General features: G+C 45.4%; 1 pseudogene; it reads left to right on the top strand.

The window, feature by feature from the left end:
• Positions 1-23,348: 23,348 nt before the first annotated feature.
• LOC147711718 (endogenous retrovirus group PABLB member 1 Env polyprotein-like) lies at positions 23,349-24,728 on the top strand (annotated as a pseudogene).
• The last annotated feature ends 567 nt before the right edge of the window (positions 24,729-25,295 follow it).

Genomic DNA, 25,295 nt, shown 5'->3' with positions numbered 1-25,295 from the left:
ACCATAAGTACCTCACTCGCTATTCCTAGGGGGGGGGTCTGTTTAGGGTAAGCCAATTAACTACCTTATTTTTTAATGAGGCAGAAGACTCTTTAATCTCTGGTTTTAACTCTGGTATACCCGTTAGAATAACTACATATGGGCTAGCCTCAGGGGGGATGTCCATGGTCAAGATCTTGTTTGTTTTGTCACCCATCCCCTGATTACGTTTAGTATTAGACTCAGGGTGGTCAGTCGGAATTACACTTAGATTGGGTTGGGGAATTGCAGGCTGGGTGGTAGGCGGCTGCAGTGATGGGGTATTTGAAACTATTCTGGTGTCGTTAATTGACGGTACTATTGCACCATTCTTGTTCTTAGATAAAGTCCCACCCCTATTGCCCTTGTTATCTGCTTTTAGATCATCAGCTATTAAGGCCGTTGTTTTTTCTATATTTGTCAATCTAGCTTCAATCGTAGTTAGACGGGCTTCCAAGGGACTAAGCAGTGACCTCAGGAGGGCGCCAATATTGGCCATAGTGGTGGCACCTCCTTCCGTTGGTATGGGACTGGGGGTCACCTGCTCTATGACTCGGGCAGGTGAAGCGACTAAGGATGTTATTGCAGAGTCATCAGGGAGTGTGGGTGCAGTTTTATTGTTTTCCGAGATGGTAGCCTCCACTTGGATATTACACTTAGCAACTTTTGCCTTACGTCCCCCAGGATTTTGGGCCCCTCTTTTCCTTTTGGGCACTGCTCCTTCCCTGTCTCCCCGTTTTTGGCGGCTATCTCTGGTGCTAGGGGTTTCATTATTTATGGTGGTTACTACTGGGGAAGAGGAGCAAGGTTGTGTTTGGGCGGGGGATGAGGTCGATTGCCGTAATTCTTCAGTAGCTAAGGATTCGTTGTCCCTATGATGTGGGGTCTGATTAGTCAGATTAGATACATTAGGAAAATCCATCCCCCCATTGTCTCGAGTTTCCGTAGGGTTAAGTCCATTCTCAGGAGTTCTGGCATGCGCTATAGTGCCCATTGAAGACCTTTTTACCCATGCTATTTCCTGGGATATGCGCCTCTCCAGTGTGGTAATTTCATCAATTAAAAGGGAGCCAGCTTTAACAAAGTAATTGTCCAAAGTACCTGTTGGGTGTCCTCCGGCCAGCGTAGTTTTACTCCTCATTTCTCTAGCGGCCATAGTCCTTTCGACGAGGACGGATTGTTAAGTAGAAATGGCAGCAGAAAGCCAAGGAGGGTGGCCTGGTCCGGTCTCGCCCGTGCTCGAACGGGCTCAAACGGGCCCGCCCTTGGCCCAGGCTTCGCCCGTGCTTCACCCACGCGTGTCCCGCGATGTGCCGGAAGTAGGTGGAGCTATGTAAGAGGAGGCGTGGGCAGGAAGAGGCTCCAGCTGCGGCAAGTGGCAAGCCGCTCAGAATGCTGGACCTCGCAGTTCCACGCCCGTCCTCACACTCTGCAAACAGGTTGCACCGATGTCCCAATGCGTCACAGGTGATTCCACAGGCATCCCAGGGCTGGGGGGAACAAACGGCAGCTTTCTCCTCACTTCAGACGGCTTGCGAGCGGCCCCGGCGAAGCGGGGGCCGCGAGCCTTGATGAACTTCTGGGAGGCGGGCGGGAATAGGCTACAGCTGCGGCGAACAGCAAGCCGCTCAGGATGCTGGACCTCGCAGTTCCGCGCCCGTCCTCACACTCTACAAACAGGTTGCACCGGATTCCCAATGCGTCACAGATGATTCCACAGGCGTCCCAGGGCTGGCGGGGGGGGGGGGAAATGGCAGCTTTCTCCTCACTTCAGACGGCTTGCGAGCGGTGTTTCGGAACAATGTGTCAAAATTGCTTCATCTGGATGTGAAGTTTTGGTGGCAAACAATTGGATATCTTCAGGACTTCGAGAAGTGTTGTGGGCGTGACTTTTCCAGTTGTTGTGTCGAATATCTATTGTTATTGTATTGCAATATCTGACTATAGTGTGATCTAGATGTTCTATTCTGGTGAAAAACACTTAACAAACATATTGTATGGCTTGGGACAGTATTGTGGGCATGATGGCGTCAGGCATCACATTTAATATATGTAGTTGGTGTAGGCTAATACCTGAGTACAGTTTATCCTGGCTGTGCTGTTGAGCTGGCAAACACTCCGCAAACAAGATGTCTGGAGCCGTAATATACATAGTGAGGTACCAGGAGATGTGTGTAATGTGTAGTGTTGTTGTAGGGTGATGTGTGAGTGCCGCTTGAAAAGAATGTGCAGCCAATCTGGGAAATGCCTTGCCCCTCTTATGGCTTGGAGCTGTGTCATGCACAGGGTTGAGTATTATGTGCACAGCGTACTGTTGGTGGGATGCAAGTGCTGACAGCAAAGATTTTCCAGATTTAGGGTTTCCTGGGGGAGATGAGCATAATGAGAGGCAATACAAACGCTTCTGTCCCTAATGGATTGATCCCACACTAGTCATTTGCTCAAGGCAATAACAAGCAATAAGTATATAAACAACCTGATTTAGGTAGCCATCCTTTTGATGGAGTAGCCTTCAAGGCTATCAAATGTGATGTGCGGGACCAACCTCCTGGGCAATGGTTCCCTAGTACCTTACCCTCCAGAATTGCAGCTACTTAGGCCAGAAGATACAAAACTTACACATAAAAGTGAATAGAGTTTTAAGGTTTAACAAGGCCAAACAGGATTGGCAAGAGGGTGTCACCCCTGCATGAAACCTTGGCTGGAGAAGCCCTTTGCAGATTGGGCAGTGTTTGGTAAATATCACTCAAAAGACCAATCAGGAAGCATCAGGGGACCATGGGAGAAGGTTGCACGAGGACTAACCGGAGGGCAGCAAGGACAGAGCAGAGAGGAGAGGGCAGAGTGGAGGGAAATAACAGGAGAGTGGACTATTGGACATCATTACCAAATCACTGTTTTAACTTCTTGAGCTTCTAAATAGATGAGATGTCCAAGAGGGAGTCAAAGAAGCATTAAAAGAATTTTAACTATGTTGATGGGTGGGATGAGCGGGTGCGACTGTCGGGTCATCCAGCACGCACTTTTTATTTTAGACTATGTGCCACGAGACTCCACAGCTGTTATGTAACCCATGATTGCAGACCAATAATAGATGTTACAGCAAACCTGCTACGGAGAAAACCAGACGACTACTACACATTATACGGACAAAGTAGGGGAAGCACAGAGAAAGTTTGAACATACTATGTTTAAACTTTATCTATAAATTGTGGGTGCGGGCAAGCTGTGAAACAAAAATATGATGTCTCCCAGAAGGCGAAATATGGGGCAGGAAGAGAGAAAAGATGAGTTGTAAGAGATATAAACGGTGGATTACAAAAGGTTGACATGTGGCTATATTTCTCCATTTATCTTTTAATCTGTGTGGGTGGTTACCCGTGTCTTGGCCAAAGTGGGGTGGTTTATAGCGAGGCATCACAGGCCGAATATGAAGCTATGATGCGATGTTGTGCACGTGAGGGGGAAAGACAATAAGGTGAATAGTCTTGGTCAAAGGATAGCTACTCCTAGAAGTAGGCTACATGTAAGATCATAGGACCATAAAGTATTGGAAATGCAATCCTTTGCCTAGGGTCCCTCCACACGTGGAGTTGGTACTCTGTAGAAACTTGAGAGTCTAGGGTTCCCAGACCCTGCAAGGTTTGCATATCACCTGCTCGACCTTTAACCATCATAATACACCTCAGAAACAAGACCCGGCCCTTATTAGCAATATAAACTAATAGGGCTAAATCCAGATGTCTACACAAACGGGGTAATGCGCATGATTCGGATTTATTAGTACTGTGGTAATGACTGCACCCCTCCATTTTCCTCTTGCACGTTTCTGCAACACTAACCTGTCAAAATGTAGCCATTTAAATATGGAGAACCGCGCTGTAGCTGCTGAAATAAGCGCAGTCACAGCTCTGAATATGAGGTACTTACCTAGGGATATTGGAATTTACCGGATTCATTAAAACAACGCACCCAATTCCGGCACAATAATATTGATTTTTTTGGGGGCGTTTTACATAGCGCGAACTAGACCCGGAGGTATCAGAGTACTTTACATGTGCACCAGTTACGTTGCATACGGGCACATATTCATTGTTGTTAAGCACGGGGAAATTAATAGCCAGATTCATCAAACCAAAATCCGCTCGCAAAGGGCCAGATTCTGAGAATCTGGCCCTTTGCGAGCTGTATTTTTGCGTTTGGGATGCATCATCCCAAATGCAAAAATCGCAATTTTAGAAATCGCTACATTGCGATTACTTGCATTTAAGGAATATCATTTGAGATTCCTTAAATGTAATGCATGAACCATTTAAAAATTGCGAATTCGCAATCTGGGGCCGCTATTTACCGCGAAGTCTAACTACGTGGTAAATAGCAAAAACCTAGAAAAATGCACTTAAGGGCATTTTTCTAAGTTGTATGTTACACACACACATGTCCTTGGGACAGGTGTGTTCGCAACACCAGTGTACATTACCATTTCGGGGGTGCAACAGGGTGTCCTTTGGAAAGCCCTGGCACCCTTGAAATTGCTTCCTTATTTGCGATTCGCTAAGTGCCAATCGCAAATAAGGAATGACTCCCCATTCATTCCTATGGGCCCATAGGAATGAATGGAAAAGACATTTCTTATTTGCGATTACCAATTAGCGATTTGCAAATAAGGAAGCAGTAGAAATCGCAAAAAATATTGCGATTTCTACATGCATCCCGTTTTGAGAGTCTTTAAGGAGGAGAAGTGTGGCTCACTGGTTAGAGGAGGCAGACCTGGAAGCATAGGTCAGCCCGGGACCAGGGTTCAATTCCTGGCTCGGCGGGGTCTTGAGTCCTAAATGTCCATGGACTCGACAATTCTCGCTCCGGTGCCTACTCGATTCACGGGTTCACACTCTGCGACTCTGGGCAATAGCTTGCTTAATCTCCACAACGGCCTCTCGTGGCGGGATGCCTGGCTTTCACCTTGTGGGTACCTTGCTGGGGTTATCTCACAGGGGAATACCAGGACGGGTTCCCTAAGCAAGTGCTTAGAAACCGCTCGGTGATTTGCGCTAAATAAATTCCTGTACATTTACATTTACATTTCATAGCGAATCCTTAAAATTCTCTATTAAGGACTCGCAAAACATGACTTTGATGAATCTGGGGGTAAATGATTTGCGCAGAATCACAGAGAGTTGAGCGTCCCTGCCGAGACTCGAACCAGGTTCACCAGCTCCGAGGTCGACCGCCCTAGCCGTGCGGCTACATTCGCTCCCTACGTTCAATCAGCCAGATTCATCATTGTCCCGTTTTGCGAGTCCTTAATAGCGATTATTAAGGAATCGCTATTAAGGACTTGCAAAACGGGATTCATGTAGGAATCGCAAAATAAATTGCGATTCCTACAGCTTCCTTATTTGCGATTAGCAAATTGCTAATAGCAAATAAGGAGGCGATTTCAAGGGTGCCAGGGGTGTCCAAAGAACACGCTGTAGCACCCCTGAAATGAAAATGTAGACTGATGTTGCGCACACACATGTCCAAAGGACATGTGTGTGTGTAACATCCAACTTAGAAAAATGCACTAAAGTGCATTTTTCTAAGTTTTCGCTATTTACCACGAAGTCAGACTTCGCGGTAAATAGCGGCCAAAAATTGCGAGTTCTCAATTAAAAAATGGTTAATGAATTGCATTTAAGGAATCTCAGATAGAGATTCATTTAATGCAATTCCTCGCAATTTAGCGATTTTGCTATTAGCGATTATTGCATTTGGGATGATGAATCCCAAATGCAAAAATTGCGCTCGCAAAGGGCCAGATTCTCAGCATCTGGCCTTTTGCGAGCGCAATTTTCAATGATGAATCTGGCTGTATGTCTTTGAGTGGTGGATCTTCGGTGGCATTATTCACGTGGACAGAGCCGAGTATTTTCTATTGTGTACTCTTCTAATACAGCATCCGAGATTTGCCAACAATGTGATGTTCAGTTTCTATGAGGACCTGTTACCAAACAGATGTACGTATCAGTGCGCTGTGCATCAGGAAAGAATACAGATAAAAAGGTACGAGGGTTTTATTTATCTGTAGCGCACTCAGAGAGCTGAATTGCCCAGAGGCCCTTTTAAGGTTCATGAATAGTTCTTTCGCTTTCTTTCTCAATTACATAAGCACCGCAGATCCATGTACGATTTAAATGAAATGCTACATTATTAAATGGTAACACCAGTCTGTTTCAATACTAAAAGCATGTCTTATAATACTTTGCATTCATTAACCAGAATTAAAGTTCATACATGGGTCTTTCTTTGAGCGTTTTTTACACCCCTTCAAAGTAAGTTCTTGAAAAAAAAAAATCTTACCGTAACCGGTAACAGTATTTTTTTCTTCACTATAATTGCTGACTTTCTGACACAGTTTCTTTCCCCAGGATTTCTGTGGCAGTGTATGGTACTGAAGTTATATATTGTATCGCTTAAACTGTTAAGGGAAATTTGTAGGCTTTTGTATTTAAAATGTGTTAGTTCATTTGCAGAATAAACATGTGTTCCTTTTTCTCATTTAGAACATATAGTCAAGAGGATATCTGATGATATTTAATAGAAAATGTGTACTCCCACATACATAGAACTTTGAAGACAAACGCGCTTCCTGCTTGTGGAATATTTAGAAAGTTCAAAATAATAATATATAATTTATATATAATATTTTTTCCTCTTAGTGCTGGAACAGTGAAATCAGAGAATGTATCTCAAGTGTTTAATGTTTTCAAGTTTAACTGCTCCGCTCACATAGTAGACTCTTAAATGGAGGAATACGACCCATGACAATACATCGACCTTAGTGAACCTATAGCCGCGGCCCCAACTAGTTTCTGGTAATCACGTGCACTCACCAGAAGAGGACCTAAACCTTCAATCATTGCCTACTTACCGCTCACGCCTTGACCCTTACTAAACCGACCAATCCCTGCTACAGCAGACCACCTTGGCCTCGACCAAGTGGTCTAAATCCCTGGGGAGGCACGGCTTTGAAGTCACCTGCCCCCTATACCCTATTATGGCTAGCTCTTAGGTCAAAGAGTGCCTTACGCAAGGAGTCGATCTCAGTGGTGGTGGGATTTCCAATTGAAATAGCGGGTGAGTTAAAACACGCTGCTGCCTCTGAAAAATGCTGGGCAGGGGTGGAGCAGCATTAATCACAAATGAAAGGCTAGTTGGGCTGGAGCAGAATAAGAGATATGGGTCTGATCATCCCCTTCTCTACGGACCTGTCATAGAGCCGGCATGTAATTATTCTGGCTCTCTTATTGACCAGTGAGCTTCTCAATCAAACCATGACCAAACACCTTTGTTTGTAGTCTGAAGACTTCAAGGAAGCCATCCCCAGATCTGTCATTATATTGAACTACGCCTTCCACCCAAGCATTCCAGGGCACCTGTGGCTCTTGTAGAAAATGGTATATATCTTCCTTAATGTCCGTTTATGATTTTTCTTGTCTGACTTCCAAGTTTTATTTACTATTAATTGTAAGCAGAGAAGAACCATTATCTCTCCGCCCGCCTCCTTGTCTTAGTCCTTATTTAGCATGAGCATACCTCCAACAAAAATAGTAGCTGCTAGAATTAATAAAAACAATTACAATATATGTGTGTTGTATTATATATCCAATTGTTGTGGAGCTACTTAAAATGTGTTCCCACCGTAGGGCAGGACTCTGGTTTCTCGTTCCTGTAGACCGTGAAAGTTGTAGCGCTCCCTGAATTCCGTTGCGTTCTGCACGAAGGATGATTCAGGAGCGAGCACATTCGTCCAGTGAAGATCCCTCAGGGGGCGCAGCATGGTCATGGGTCAAAAGTGAGGTGGGTTGGAGCATTTGCTGAACAGATTCAGTCTGGACAGAGCTAAGGGCCTGGCACACAGACAGTTTAGACATAGGTGGCATTTTTCTGCGAGCCTAGCTGGCCCACTAAGCCTGGAAAATGGCTAAGACAATTCTTGGTTGTCGCTCGGCCTAGGTAGTTGCTCTCCCAACCATTTGGTCTGCTGGGGAAAGCGGATGGACTGATTTGGGCTGCACTTTGCCAGAGGTGAAGTCAGGGAGAAACACCATGCCTTTCTGAAAGCCTTAAACCGCGGCTTTTCTGGAGGCCTGCGTGCAATGCTAGCATTCTGCTGGGAATATAGATGTTACAAGTCTAACTATGGACTGCCCGCAATCTCTGAAACTTTTCATGAGAAAACAGAGACATGTTGAGTCATTTAGTTTTCCACTGAGTACTCCTGTTCCGCTTCCTCGACCAAAGTGGCATAAATAGGGGCATAAGCAGTGACAAGGGATGGTAATCATCTACAAAGTAACAAGTCAAGAACTTGGTAGACAAGCCATTATGTGCCAGGTAGAAAAAGCAGTGATGAAATAAGAGCTGCACTGACAAGTGTCCTCTTCTCCGAAGGTTACCAAGTCATCATCTCTGCAAGAGCAAGAGGAGGCAACAGAGCCCATGGGAAATTATTTGAATGCGTAGACTGCAGAAGACCGAGATACGACTTTCCATAAACAGGCACTCAATGGATATCCTCTGCAAAGTTGACAAGGTAGTTTCAGACACAATTTCAAATGTGTTTTTCCATTGAATACATTGGTTCAGGAAGTCATCTGGAAGAAATGTATGGAATCAGCCCATTATTCCATATCCTGGTTCATGTATAAACTGCACCTACTGCTGGGTTACAAGGAGTCCATTAATCTAGTTACTGCCAGGTTTGTTCAGAAGACCTTCCATAATGAATCAATGCAGTGGATGGGTCGATGGGCCCAATATTACATAAGGCGCACTCATTGTCTCACTTTTCCGACACATGCAGCACTCTCTGTGCCGTCAGAATTCAGGGTCCTACCCAGAGCAACAAATGATGGGTCAAATTTGTTATCTTGAGAGTATGAAGAAACAGGTCCAGTTTCTTGCACATTTGACATTGATGTGGTCATAACATCAAATTCGGCTGCAGGGAGCGGCTTTAGAACACACGCACTGTCTTCACATTCTTAGGGGCACATTATGATGGCGGACGGACCTGAGTCCGTCCGCCACCATAGAGTAGGAGGGAACCTCTGCATGGGCTGCGGAGTTCCCTCCTGTGCAATAAGGATGTGACCGCCACCCTGGCGGTCACATCCTCTATTTTTAACATTGCGGTGGGTGCGGCTTCAAGCTGCACCCGCAGCAATGTTAAAAATGCACGCATTGCATTTGTATGTAGAAAGTGGCAGGCACCGCGCGGTGCCTGCCGCTTTCTGCAGACAAATGCAGGGGGGTACCATAGGTACCCCCCATGTGCACCCCCACCCCCCCCCCTTCACTACGGGGGCCCGCAACGGGCCCCCGTAGTGAAGTTACACATGCTTTTCTACGGCGGAAAAGCCGCCGTGGAAAAGCAATGTTAAGGAGCCCATCCTAATCTGGCTGACGTCACCATATTAGTGCTTTTCCGCCTCGGTTGTAAGCCAACCGCGGCGGAAAAGCTGCGGACGGAAACCAGGACCCACCAGCCATCCTAATGTGGCGGTGGGTCTTTGGTGGGTCCGCAGAGGATTTTCCGCATCCTCCTGGCCGGCGGTGGCTTCCACCGGCCCGGAGGATGCGGAAAATCCTCCATCCTAATGAGGCCCTTAGTTGGCACCCTGAAGCAGGGAAGTGGAAGCAAGCACCGGATATGCTATTTTAGGAATGGAAACTCTATGGTATTTAGTCAGAGACCATATTCACAAAGTATCATGAACCAAAGTATCCATAAGCTATAAAAAAGAAAATTCCATCTTAGACATGCTTATGTACAAATTCATCATTGAAGCAGCTCTTCAGTTCACCACACAATCAGCAAAGCTGCTTGATGCTCAAGATATGTTCTTTACAAGTTCGTCTGAAGACCACTGTCTTTAACAAACACCTCTAACCTATCATGACTATGTCTGGACTGGGGGCCTGTGGGCAGTTGGGAATTTCTTCCTCAATGTCTTCCAGAATGTTGGGGAAGAATATATTTGAGAATGAGACGCAGTGGAAGCTGTCCCCTCAAGGGCAGACCGACTTCTCTACTCATTCACAATAACTAGGAGTTCATTTAATGCCCTTTTTGAAAAATGTGGTTTAGAAAGACCCATTCAGGAAAGTAATTTTATATATTGGAGAAAAGAAGAATCTGCCCATCCCTTGATGAATGGAAGAGGTGTTGCGCCACGGCTAGGGCGACTGACTCTGGAATCTGGGGATCACGGTTCGATCCCCGGCGACAGATCAGCCCATCACCATGTGATTCTGGGCAGTAGCTTGCTTAATCTTTCCGACGGCCTAACAATAAAATGATTGTGTCCTCATGTAATGCAACTGGTGCTATGTAAACTTGACCCGATTCGGGTCAAGTTCGTGCTATATAAAACTCTGTAAAATAAATACTGGCATACAGAATCATTTTTACACATACCAATAGATGCAAATTTAGGGATACATTACAGCCTGTGTGCTCATTTTGCCCTGGTCCAGTCTTTATCTCTTAGCCTTGGTTGCTCTTTTTAAATCTATTGGTGTTCACATTCCCTGAATGTTGATGACCTCATTCCAGTTTCTGAATCCGACTCAGAAGTGAGGTGGACTTCGACCAATCTATCTATGTTCTGTTGTCTCTTTTAGGTCCAGTAGTTCTCAATGCAGATGCCAGTAGTTCTGTGTGGTGGGGGACTCTGGGATGTTTGTGATATCTCAGCCGTTGGTTGTCACAACAGACAAGGAGTTCTTTCAGTTAAGCTAGGTTGACAGCAGGGATTTGTCATGCTCCCCAGCACTTTTCACATGTTCTCCAAGAAAACGTATACCAGATAGAACAACATATGAGGCCTAAGCTTCAAGGGAGTAGGACACATGGCCCAAAGAATGGGGGGACAGGTCTCTTGCTTTTAGGGCTGCCACTGCCTGGAACTCCTTACTTATTCTTTGCATAGCATTCAGGATCTGGGTCAATTTAAAAAGCAGCCCAAAACATTCCTGTTTTAATCAATATATTCCTTTCAGCAACTCAAGGCTCGCGTCGGGACACTCTCTTGAGTATCTGCGCGTTATAAACTCCAGTAACATAACATAACATAACATAACATATAACATAACATGACATAACATGACATAACATAACATAACACAACACAACACAACACAACACAACACAACACAACACAACATAACATTACATTACATAACATAACATAACAATCTGTTTTGGTTGAAGTTTATTCTGTGACTTTTTGTGGAAGGACACCATGGACCATGTAAATGGTGGCAAACAATCAGTGTGCTCCTGATGACACCTCCTGGAACAGCCCCAATCACTCCCCTGCAGGTGGGTGTAGTCGCACACTGTTACCACCTGTTTTGGGATTTCTGGGAAATGGGGGCGGACTTGTCAACTGCACAGTGAAAGACAGACTTACGGTTTGAATCAACCAGCCCATCTTTCAGTAATGCACTTTTCCCAGTGCAGGCACTCATTCCTGTCTGCAGTAGGAATAACATATTTATTGTGATAGGGCAACTGACTGAGTTAGTGTCCAGTACATCCAGTAGAAGGTGCACCTCAGCACAGACCAGAGCTGAGTGCCCTATCTGTAACATGGTCCTTGGTTCCCTAAGAGCCCATCACAATCTGGATTGAAAAGCATGCATGGGGTCAAACTGAATAGAATGATTTTTGCAACCCACGAATAGTCCCACTTTCCAGACACGTTTCAGGAAATCTGCAACAAATCTGCAGTACTGCGTCTGGACCTGACTGAGTGGGGAGAATACTAGATTGGCCATGAACAGGGACTGTGGTACACAATAACTAAGGTTTAAAATGTTCCTTACTTAGTTAATATCTGATCCAAACGTATCAGATAGAGTCACTGTAGTGACTCTATCTGATTCCCTTTCAGTGAATCCTGGTTCACTGAAACCTGTGCTTCCTTTCAGTACATCAAGACACCTTATTTTATTCTTGTACACATTCACTTTTTTCACCACAATTGCACCAAATTGTGTATCTTTCAGGCCTACAACTGTTGGGATGGGAATGTCCCCTACAAGGTATAAGGATGCGGTTTCTACCCTGAATATTCAACCGCAAGTGCAACTAGCATCTTTACTTTATTTTTGGCAGCTGTGACTCTTCCACTATGGCACAGGAGCGGCGTTCCCACAAAAAAGCCAGGAAAGGAAAAATAAAAAGATAATAAACATATGTTTCATTTTTCCTTTTCTAACGATTCTTGGGAGTGAGGCCGGGGAGGGGGGTGACAGGCACTGAGGGAAGTGTTAGGTGCACTCCCTTCACTGCCCATGACTCTTTGGACAGCTGTCTCGGGCCAGCCAAACTGTTGTGCGCAGTGAAACCCGCAATGCAGCTGGGTTGGAGAGAGAAGGCACAGACTGTCCTGGAGCGCAAATTAAGAGCGATCAGGCCAATCCTGAAGCTGCTCTCTTCCTGGGAGCATGTGCCGCGTGGAGAAGAGGAGCAGAAGAGGAGACGCGGCCAGCTGCAGGTACATTTAAAAAAGAAAAAGACTTCTTATTTTTTTCCCTGGGACCTTAATGCCGACAACTCCCTCCCTGGCTGCCCCGCTGCTCGTCCAGTACACCGGCCACTACTGATTATTGGCCCTGACGTAATGCTAGTATGAATGCAGATATCTAGGCCAGTCCCTTACCATGGGAGGTCCAGGGCCTGGCTTGTGACATGGAGAAGTACACAGAGGGGCATATTCTCAAGAACGTGTGATAATTACAGCAAAATTAGCTTAACTCAACTCTTAACATCGCAGTCTATCACGGGAAAATAACTTTGTGTTAACGTTGTATTCTCAACACGGCGGTACCATGTGATAATCTCACAATAACATGTCAAATGACCGCGATAAATTCAAACATTACACCCCAAAAATTTGAAACACAAACACAAAACAAGTTGCGATGAAGCCAATTGCAATACAAAAACCAGCAAAAACCAGCAACAGGCCTGTAATTCCCACATGTCAAGAGTGAAATAGCACCATAAAAGCAGAACAAAACCAAAGGGAAACAAAAATAAACTGCGCCCCACCATGGATGCACCCGGACCGAGTGCAGAGGTCAATGCGAACCCCACAAGCCCCACAGACCACCAGCAAGGAACCTCATGGTCGGGGAAGGCCAAGGAGAAGAGGAAGACGGGGTGCAGTGAGCAGGAAAACTGGATCAGCGTCACGGAGGTGACAGAACCCTACCAGCAACTGAACTTCAATTTAACAAACGTGAATGCAGTCGGAGTGTCGAGGAGTTCAATGGAGGAGGCCAAGAGGCGCTGGCATGATGTGAAAAGCCACACCCAGAATGACCCAGGATCATGTCCCTGATCCCTGTGGCAAACTGCAGCACACATACAAACACCAAGTAGGGCCCCGTCTACCATGTGCCCAAAGGGGTCCCACCCCACACATCAACAACCCCACAACCAACACATGCACACGTGCAAAACCCAGCAAAGATGCCTATTTGTGAGCCACACTGACAATGCAAGTGACACTACATGACAATCAGCATGGATGCAGTACAATCATCATGAGATTGTGCACGACACTGAGGTGGCTGAGTATGGACCACATCCGGGAAGGAGCAGGTCACACTCTGACACATCCACATGCACAAACGACCCCTGACGTCAACAACACATCTGCAGACAAACAATGCACAAGAGTACAATAAGCATTCAAGAGCACAAATGACCCAAGTCACTAACATCTCAGCACCGTAAAAGCACAAAAGTCAAAGGGATAAGGGCAGCAAAATCACAGCTGCGGTAGCGACTCTCCCACAATGCTTCACACACACATAGCAATAATAGCACATCCACATTGACGACAATGTGGTGCAAAGTGCAACACTTGCACTGCAGAACAGAGGACACAACTGAGTCCGCTCATGTGTAGAAACAAGCCAATCACATCTAACATAGCAGGAAACTGTGAGATGAAAATGTACATGTACAGCCTCACATCTGTCATTTAGTCCATATGTCCACTGTCCCACATCAAATATCGAATACCTCCCAAACAGTCACAATGCACATTGTCATACAGTCTGCATGTAAACTTGAACAATGCGCCAACACACGTCAACACAGTGTCAAAATGCATCTCCCCTTTACATTGCAGAGGGACAAAAAACACCTCCAGCAGCTCATGGACATCTTAGGCAAGCAACCTCCAGGAGCAGGGCAGCCCAACTACATAGAGGAGACCCCAGCCCCTGCACAGACCATACAGCAGGAAGCATCCGCCACCACGGCTGGCTCCTACACTTCACAGAGGCACACATCGCATTCCAATGCCAGGTGTTAGAATGCCAAAAGGAGGTGGCCGAACGGTGCAGGTGGGGTCCGACCTCATGGAAGCCGAAGTAGATCACATACGTGGGTGTCTATGTCCCATCAGGGACCACCTACTCCCCACAACGTTTACCCACACTGTGACAGGGACACATGAGTTTGCACATTTCCTGTACTGAACCATGCCCAGAGCCCTGGAATAATCATTCACACCCCCACGCTTGACCTGCGTACAATGGCCCAGTCCACTCCTCTTACATATTGAGTGGGTGACGACAAAGCTACATGTCCAAGGTCTTACCCGCTGCCTGCGGTGACATGGTTGTGTCCGCTGTACCCAGCACAATGTAATATTGTAGGGCCTTGGGGCCTCATGCATACATTATGAACACACGGACACACTCAGATAGTATGTGGAACTGTCTACGGGCACGTGCGTCCGGCACCTTTATTGGCAGGGTCACATGTACAGTGACGCCTGTGCTGGATGTGTGTGGGGTGAGTGTAAGCCAGCCCTCACGGAGTGGTTGGTGCTGGCAACAACTTGAACAGTGATCACTACTAAAATGGAAACAGAAAACACCAGCATTACAGAAACAACTGCGAAGCATCATGGTGGTAGCCGGAGCAAGTACAGAGGTCACCCAAAATGCAAACAGAAGTGTCAGTGAGTTGCAGTGCACTGAGGTTGGGGCACTAGAGCTGAGCGTGCTCATGTGAATAAATTGTATAGGATTGTGTCCCTTCAGGATATTCCTGATTCAGCTGCAGTGGGGTGTGTTACACCTGCATAATCTTCCTCATCCTCATCCCAGGTCTCCCTCACTGCCTGAGGTGACATTGCTGCGTGAGCTTTCCACAGCACAAAACTCAATCAGAAATGGTCCATGAGTTGTGGTGCACTGAGTTAGTGGCACCTGAAGAGCTGAGCAGGGTGTCAGGCAGATGATGGCATCCACTACAGGTGTGAGCAACTGATAGTCTGCCAGTACGACTGTCGACTCTGGCAGTTGTTGGTTGGAGTGTACCAGAGGCCAACAGGTGCAGCACAGCCAGCACCTTTGTCTGAGGTGGGGTGTTGGTTGTCCGCTGTGTTGGTACCGTCAGCCTGTGGGCAATGATGGTCAGGATGCAGGGGATGGTTGTCCTTTTGAGCCTGTAGTGGGCAATGACATTCTCTGGTGTTAAGTCTGTGAGGCTGGTGCGTTTCCTGAAGGTCCGCTGTCTTTGTCTGCGCTGCCTCTGTGGTGGTCATGGGGGGAGGCGGGGAGTGCAGGGGCAGGTGGCGGACTTGGGGGTGATGGTGTGGTCCTCTTGGGTGTCCGAGCTGCATGATCAGTAGCTCCATGGCATCTGTTGTTCTTCTGGTTGAGGTTACGTAGTTTTCGACTTTGCTTCGTATCCAGACGCCATTTTGTATTTAACCGCCATTTTGTGTTGCCTCACTCAGGCAGCACGGCGGACGTGGTGAACGCAATGTTTTTGCTTTTGCAGCTGCTACGTGTCCTTCCCGTAAAGAATAACTTCGGCCTATGTTTATGAAACCGATGTCAGGGTCTCCCGAGATTTCATAAATCTATGTCTAAACTGAATAATCCATGACTTACTCCACTGTTTGGGTCCCACCATTCTTCTTGACTTTATCTTGTTTAACTGTCCTTCGCTAGTCTCTTTGTGTGTTCGCTCATTACATAGACTGTCCTTTCAAGCATTCAACATGTTCTACCACCTGCAAAATTGAATTACAGGCACTAGTGTTGATTAACCTGGAGGGAGGAGAGCACACAGGGTCTGAAAGGAGGGTGTGTTTTAGACATTCGATAACTTGTTTTCAAACTAGTCCTATTCGTCAGTTTTGTATATTTTGGGAGTTGGCATTGTAAACTTGTGTACTATAATAGTCTGTGCGCCACGGAATGAAGTGGCAGTCTCCTGATAACATACCCGTTGGTGTACTTACAGGACCACTGTGCTTAGCTGCAGCTAATAAATCTGCTTTTCTACGCCTAACAGACTGTCACGTGTCTCTGTCTGCCAAAGCAGGTGAACCCGGAGATCTTAGGCGTGCCCTGCGCCGCCTGGCCCGTAAGGTCAGGTTCACCAATTGGCGGCCCAACTTGTGGGTGACTTCAGCGGTAGTAGTTTTGCCCGAAGGTCGTGAGGAGCTTCGCAAGAAAATTCCGGAGGATTTCGCAAACCACGTGAGCGACCCCTGTATGTCGAAGTGGACCGAAGGTCTTTTGAGGCGCGGCTACTCCTTCCCGACGGCTGCTGACGAATGCTGCCCTGACTGTCTCCCTGCTTTGGCCCCCTGGTGATGATTAGTATCGCGAGACGTTAGACGGACATCTGTTGGCGTGAGAAAACATTTAGTTAAGTATTCGTAGGTAGCACCCACCCTTTTTAAAAAAAAAAATTTATTCGATTAGTGCACTAACCGAAGCCAAGGGGTAAGTACGTTTGTGCTGTGACTATATTGTCTAAAATCCCTTGACGTTTGTAAGTAGTCCAGTTCGTTACGAAATGCCTGGATTTAGTAAGTTTAGGAAATTTTGTTGTTTTGGTTGCATTAGGGATTCCCGGCTAGAGGATTCTTGTCCGATTCCTCCGGTTGGAACTCCCACTTATGAGCTCTATTCGAAACATGGTTTAGGTCCTATTATTTTTAATGAAACATGGATTCGGTATACTAAAAAGGATGGTGTTTTACAATGGCCACAAAATGGTACCTTTGAGCCTGCTGTACTAGACAATTTGGAAACGATTCTATTTAAGAGAAAAGCCCGGCCGGCAATGTTTGACTCCTTCCGCCTCTGGCGTAAAGAATCTAAACTGAAAGAAATTAAGCAAATAAAGAAAGACAAGAAAGAGCAGGATATGTCGATTTTACAGGCTGCCCAACAGTTTAAAGATGACGAGGCTAATCAGATGGTTGAGGTTTCGGAGAGACAGCATCATATGGCAATAGACAGATGCTATCCCGTACTCCCTACTGCTTCAAAGAGTAAGGGTCCTGACGAAGATTCTTTCGTGTCCCACCTCTTGACGTTACCTCCACCTTATGTGTTAGGCGCTAATGCACCTCCATTACAACCTGTTGTTAATCCAGCTGTTCTGGTTCCTGAACAGTTGCCTCTTCCTGTGATTCCACCTCCACCCCCTTTGCCACTGACTTCTGTGCCCCAAACTCCTGTGCCTCAGTTTTCTTTACCTTCTGTTGCTACTGGTTCTTCTCCCGTTGTACAGAATACGTTGTCTCCTGTTTTAGTGTCAGATTCCCCTATAGCTCGACTTCGTTTAGTTGAAACTGTTTCTGGTCTTTTGACACCTTTTCTTGGATCTCTTTTCTTTTCTCCTGCTTCATCTCAAAGACAATCTCGTAGTCAGATTCCAGATTTGGAAAAACGGACTAAGTTAGATTCTCTTGCTCGTAATTGGATTACAAGTAGTATACAGTATAGTGTGCGTGATATTTTAGACACATTTCTGCAATGGAATGCGCCTACGCAGAGGTATGTCTTTAATATTATATGCAACACTCTTATCAAAGGGTGGGAAGATATGGATTTGGATTCACCTCCTTAGGGTTTATTCTAGATACGGGATCAATTTGATAAGGGAATTATTGTAGGCCCTGATGTAGAATCTGCTGTTCAGAAGCTTGTTACTTTCCAATCTTCCTTCTTTTCTCAAAGTTCTCTTGAGCCTGATCCTGCGGTTCGTTGTAAAATGGCACAGTATCCCATGCGAGAAGTTCCTCCAATATGGAGAGAGGCAGACCCAAATGCTCATCCGCCTGTTCTTGCTAATTTTCAGCGCATATGGGTACATGATCCTTGGAAAAGATCTGAAGTGTTGGCACTTAAGCAGTCCTTACCGGACCCTCATAAGAAACCTGCTGGGTATTATAAAGAATTGTCTCAGACTGTTAACGCGTGTATTATGAAATTGGCAGATATTGATTTGCTTATGGGAAATGTAGTCCCACAAGCTCTATGGGCTAAAATTCGTAGACAAGACCATGATCAAGCTTTAGGTGGTAATGGGCTGCTATTACGGCCGCAGATACAGCACAAGTAGCTGGTGCCAAACGTGACGATATGATTACGGAGTTGCCTGGTAGAATAATAGATCTCATGAAAACGATGATGCCTGCTGTACGCGTTAACTGCGATAAGTTAGCAGCGTGCAAACAAAAAGTCGATGAAAGTGTCTCTGATTTCTTTACTCGTTTTGAAGAGGCTTTCATCGACCATAGTGGTCAAGATATGAGTACTGAAGGTGGACAGCGATTATTTGTAGATAAATTCGTTTTTAATTTGCTTCCAGAACTATCGCATAAATTGAAACAATCTGAGAGTGCATGGGCTGTTTCCTCAACTGCCCAGATATTGGCTACTGCTCAATATTATGAGAATAGGGATAAGGAAGACAAGGAGAAAGTGGAGAAGAAAACTAAAGAATTAAAAACGAAGGTTCTTCTTCAACAGGCTTATCCTCCTCGTTCTGCTCAGCCCCAATTTCAACAGCCTCCACAGTTTCAGAAGCTGTTGCAAAAACCTGAGTCTCCAGCTCCGCGATTTCCATTGGGTCCTAATCAATGTGCTTACTGTAAAGAGGAAGGTCATTTTAAGATTAGTAACCCGATTCTGTTACAACGTTATGGCGGATCACAGCCACGGGGTTGTGGAGATTCTCGGTCAGTGTCCAGAGGTAGAGGGCGTGGTGCGTTGTCTCAGGAATGACGTCCCTCTCCCCCTCAGGACTCTACGAATTATTTTGACCAGCAGAATTCTCAGTCTGCACAGTATTACAATGATGATTATTGCACAGATGGTGAGAATTCTGATTTCCTCACTTGCTAGGACAGCCATAGACAGAGTAAGGGAGTCGTATCAGTTCCAGTGGATCAGGATGGACCTTATGTTAATGTTGTAACATTGGATGTTACAGAACCATTTATTTTGGATACTGGTGCAATGAGAAGTTCTATTATGCACTCTAAACTCCCTGGGGCACCTTTGTCTAGCTTAACAAATGTTTCGGTAGGATTTTCTGGTGCCCCAGTTAGCAACCCTGTTTCTTGTCCTTTGCCTATTTCCATTGGCCCATACGATTTAGAAGCTCCACTTCTTTTGACGACGGGTTGCGGAGAGCATTTATTGGGTTTGGATTTATTGAAACGTCTGCATGCCACATTGTATTGCTCACCATCTGGTGTACATCTAACTTTAGGTGCTAAATTGACTTCTCCGATGTACGTATCTAAAGACCAACTGCCACTCGAACTGCGTTCGCTCCCTGCTACGCTTTGGGCTATGGGTCCGAATGATGTTGGTTTGCTTTAAATTCTACCTTATGTGATCACTGTGAAGCCTGATGTTAAGTTACCACGCATTCCACAATATAAAATATCTAACGATGCTGAGAGAGCGCTGTTGGCTATTGTTCATGACCTGGTTGAGATGGGTGTGATCGAGGAGACCAGAGGAAATGTTTGTAACAGTCCTGTTCTGCCTGTTCTAAAGCGTACTGATCCTTCTCAGCCACCTGTGTACCGTTTTGTGATAGACCTCCGGGAAGTCAACAAAATTGTTGTTCCTCAGTTTCCTGTTGTCCCAGATATCACTGCCTTGCTTACTATGATTCCTGCTTCGGCAGCTTGGTTTTCGGTCATGTTCTCAAAAATGCTTTCTTTAGCATTCCCACTGCTGAGGAAAGTAGGGATCTCTTTGGTTTCTCTCTTGGAGGACGAAGTTTTCGATTTAAGCGTGCACCTCAGGGCTATTGTGAGAGTCCCTCCATCTATAGTCAAGCCTTGAAGTCTCAGCTTGACACCTTTTCTTTGCCGTGGATGATTTATTAGTGGCTGCTGATTCGGAAGATGTCTGTACAAATACGACTGTGTCACTTCTGCGACATTTGTCCGATCTACATCACAAAGTGTCACTTTCTAAGTTACAATATTGCCAACAAGAGGTTACCTACTTAGGTCATCTCTTGTCGAAGGAGGGAAGGTGATTGACCCCAGAACGTATTCAAGCAATTGCGCAAATGTCTGTACCATCCACACAAAGGGAGGTGCGTGCTTTCTTAGGCATTACCTCTTATTGTAGACAATGGATTCCGAACTTCTCCCTACTGGCGAAACCTTTGTTGACACTCACTCTGAAAGATACGCCCCAACCGTTTCCTTGGACTGATGAATGTCAAAACTGTTTTTCTGATTTACGTACTGCTTTGTGTTCGACTCCTGTGTTGGGTACTCCAGATTACAGTGAACCCTTTACACTTTATGTTCATGAAAAGGAAGGTTGTGCATTATCAGTTCTCACACAGCAATTTGGAGGGAAACAAAGGCCATGTGCCAATTTTTCTTCAACATTAGATCCAGTTGGTAAAGCGTTACCTAGCTGTCTTAGAGCAACAGCGGCAGCAGCGATTTCTATTCGTCAATCTGCTGGATTGGTGTTGGATCATACTCTTAATGTTATGGTGCCACACGCAGTAGATACTCTTTTGAATAGGACGAAAACCCAGCACTTAACGAGTGCTCGTTTGTCAGGATATGAGTTGACGTTGTTAGCAAATCATATACATATCAGGAGATGTAATGTTCTGAATCCAGCAACATTGTTGCCAATTTTGGATGAGAAAAATGTACACGATCAGCATGATTGTTTTCTTCGTACAGAAGAAGAAACTAAAGGTCGAGTCGATTTGAAAGATACACCACTTACGGATCCGGATGGGATCTTGTGGGTAGATGGGTCTTGCTTTAAGCTTCCTAATGGCGAGACGACAGCAGCTTACGCTGTTACAACTTTACATACGATAGTGGAAACTGCACGCATTTCACAGAATTCAGCGCAAGCTGCAGAGTTGATTGCGTTGAAAAGAGCATGTGTGTTGGCGAAAGGAAAAAGAGTGACTGTTTACACAGATAGCCAATACGCGTTTGGCGTTGCCCACAGTTTCGGCTGTTTGTGGAGAGAGAGAGGATTCTTTACCTCCCACGGCACTAAAATACAGCATGGTCAGTTGGTGAGTGACATTCTTGAATCACTTACCGTGCCCACTCAAATAGCGATTGTGAAGTGTAGTGCCCATCAAAAGATTACTGAAGACGTGGGTCGGGGAAATGCATTTGCGGATGAAATAGCGAAAGAAACAGCACGGAATGTTGAGGGTCGAATGTATGTTGCAGGACCGTCAAATTGGGTCCCAGAGGCTGGTATGTGTGAGGATACAGTAGAAAGCGTGAAAATGATTCAGAAAGAAGCAACTGAGAAAGAATTGAGTAAGTGGAAAGAAAGTACGGGATGTTGGATACGATGGGATGTTGGACGGAATTGTCAGAGCATCAGTGATGGTTGTTACCAGATGCGTATGTGTTACCTGTGGTCACTATGGCTCATGGACCAGCCCATAATAATGCAAGGGGTATATGTAAACTCCTAGCTCCAGTATGGCAAAATGAAAATATTCCTAAATGTGCAGAAAATGTAGTGAAGCATTGTATTGTTTGCTTGATGCATAATCCAGGAAAGGGAACTCCAATTCCAGCAGGTCACTTTGCTCCCCCTACGTACCCTTTTGAGGTACTACAAATAGACTACATCCATATGGAGCGTTTCAATAATCTTAAGAATGTCCTGGTGGTGGTTTGTGCCTTTTCCAGATGGATAGAGGCCTTCCCCCTAAAGGACAATACTGCTTTGTCTACTGCCAAAGTCCTTCTGAAGGAATTCTTCCCGAGGTTTGGTTTGCCGCGCATTGTCTTGAGTGACAATGGGAGTGAATTTGTAGGTCAGATCATGCAGAAAGTATGTGTGGGTCTTGGTATTAGACAGAAATTCCATGCGGCAAACCACCCTCAGTCAGCGGGTTTGGTAGAGTGTTACAATGGCACTCTCAAACTTAAGTTAGCAAAGATCCAGACTAGCACAGGCCTTTCCTGGCCTGACGCCTTGCCTTTGGCACTTCTCTCAATAAGAACGACTGTCCATTCTCGTTTGGGGCTTAGCCCATACGAGATTGTTTTCGGGCGCATTGCTAATGATTGGGGAGTCCCTCACCCCAAAAAGTACTCAGACATTCCGTATCCATTGTTGGTTGACTATTTGCACGACCTCACCACTAAATTGCGTATTATTCGTCAACAGGTCCAAAACGCTTTGCCGGAGGCCTCCTCAGATCTAGGACACTCCATCCAACCCGGTGACTGGGTGTGTCTGAAAAACTTCCCGAGGAAGAAAAATCTGGAACCTCGTTGGGGGCCGCCGAGACAAGTCCTACTCACCACCCGTACAGCAGTGAAGGTCATCGGAAAACGAAACTGGATCCACGGCGTGCACTGTAAGCGGGTACCATTGCCTTTACCTTACGACCAGTGGGTCCGAGAAGGCGTTGGTGATAGTGAGTGTGATAAGGTACTTAGATTCGTACCTTTCAGCAGTGCACGCCTGGATTGGACTAGTTCCGAGAAAGAGGACGACGACATTTTGCAGGAAGCTGTACCTCCACACCTACGATTAAACACATCGTATCCAGAGACTTTATTTAAAGATGAGAGGATACATGGCAAGACACGATACATCCTGAGAGAAAGGTTGCCTAAAAACAATTAATATAATTCTTGCCTTGTGTTAAAAAGTGAAAGATTCTTTTTCCACTATCCATCAAGTTGCAGGATCACGGTAGGAGTTTTAGGCTGTGACCTGAATAGTGACTAGGTCAACAGGACTTGCAGTGTCTAACAACCACAGCTAAGTGATTAAGGTAGATTATCATGAGCAACGCCTTTAGAGTACTGGATAGCGCAGGAAAAGAGAATGATGTCAAAATTATGAAAAGAAATCATTATAAGAAATTATTATTCAGTCGTTGTAGCGTAGCATTATGTATTTCAGTATGTTTATGCAGTTTATTAGCATGTGTAGGATGGATTGTACACAGTATGCAGCCAACACCTGTCCCTACGTCTACTTCTTTGATTCCCTCTACTACTATTTCTCCACATAAATGTTATGCACTCCCAGACCATGAGCAGATGAGAAGAATGGAGTATTTTAACAATTCATTTATCCAACTCTTGCATCAGCATCAATTGGTAGTGAATACTACTGATTGTTGGGTTTGTGGGCTCCTACCACATAATACAGAGAGAGGGATGCCGTATTTGGTTCTTCCATTTACGTATGAAGGTTCTGCCTGGGCTTATCTGGCTGTGTTTTCTAATGCATACCAGAATCTACTCCGATATCCTCCCGGTGGGTCTTACAATGGTGGAGTGGATTTCAGTCATAGCTCTTTGATCAAGGGAATAGTGACCATGGCAAAAATAGCTGATATTATCAAGATTCCCAAAGACGAAAAGAGAACATATGATGGATGGAACGTGACCCGGTATGTCACTAGTCTCACTGATAAGATTAAACAGAAGAAATTTGCACCAATTTGGGTTTTACCCCAGAGAGGTAATCTGTGTTTACAAATAAATGGCCAGAATACCAAAGTTAAGTAGGAAAGGAGTAATTGTTCTCACATATACGTCTATACACCCTTGACTCCTTCACCGTTAGTTCCATCACAAGGCACATACTTTATCTGTCATGATAAAGCTTATACATGGCTTCCCACACATTTCTCGGGGACATGTTATATAGCTTTCCTTCTCCCTCTGACATATACTGCTCCTGCAGATCACCATAGAAAAAGATTAGGTAGAGGGGTTATTGATGCGGAAGACATGGCTGGACAAGAGGGAGGAGATTTCCTGAAAGGAATTCTTCCGTTTTGGGGTCCAATGGCAAATAGTAGAAACATCAGACGCCTGGTTCGTGTGGTTGATGCTACCATAAATATACCTTCTGGAGCATTGAATAATTTGACAGCTGAACTTCAGGCGGATCGCCTTATGACTCTGCAGAACCGAGTGGTTCTAGACATTGTCTTGGCTGATAGAGGCGGAGTCTGTAAATTGATTGGGTCCAGTTGCTGCGTTTACGTTCCAGATAATGCCCCTACAGTATACCAAGCCATCTCTAAGTTACATGTCATCTCCGAGTCCATTAATCAGGACACTGGAGATTGGTCTGTGATGGGATGGTTTTGGGCACTACTGTCCACATGGGGATGGAAGGTGTTAACTTTCCTTGGAGTGATTCTGGCAATCATCTTTTCCTGTTGTCTCTGTTTACAGTGCGGTTCAGCTATTTGCGGACTTTGTGCCACTGTGTGTGTTTCTAAGCCAGTAACACAGGAAACAGAGAACATCAGAAAGATGTTGCAGCAACACCTCAATGACCTCATGACCATCGATATCGATTCAGACTAACATGAGTCTTTGTGCTTTGCCTGAGTATGGCAAAATGGAGGGTCTGAGGTTACGTGGTTTTCGACTTCGCTTCGTATCCAGCCGCCATTTTGTATTTAACCGCCATTTTGTGTTGCCTCACTCAGGCAGCACGGCGGACGTGGTGAATGCAATTTTTTTTTCTTTTGCAGCTGCTACATGTCCTTCCCGTTAAAGAATAACTTCTGCCTATGTTTATGAAACCAATGTCAGGGTCTCCAGGGATTTCGTAAATCTATGTCTACACTGATTAATCTATGTCTTACTCCACTGTTTGGGTCCCACCATTCTTCTTGACTTTATCTTGTTTAACTGGCCTTCGCTATTCTCTTCGTGTGTTCTCTTGTTACATAGACTGTCCTTTAAAGCATTCAACATGTTCTACCACCTGCAAAATTGAATTACGGGCACTAGTGTTGATTAACCTGGAGGGAGGAGAGCACACACGGTCTGAAAGGAGGGTGTGTTTTAGACATTCGATAACTTGTTTTCGAACTAGTCCTATTCGTCAGTTTTGTATGTTTTGGGAGTTGGCATTGTAAACTTGTG

Source organism: Lissotriton vulgaris, chromosome 5 (assembly GCF_964263255.1).
Source record: "Lissotriton vulgaris chromosome 5, aLisVul1.2, whole genome shotgun sequence".
Lineage (NCBI taxonomy): Eukaryota > Metazoa > Chordata > Amphibia > Caudata > Salamandridae > Lissotriton > Lissotriton vulgaris.
This window is presented reverse-complemented; position numbering and strand designations above follow the sequence as displayed.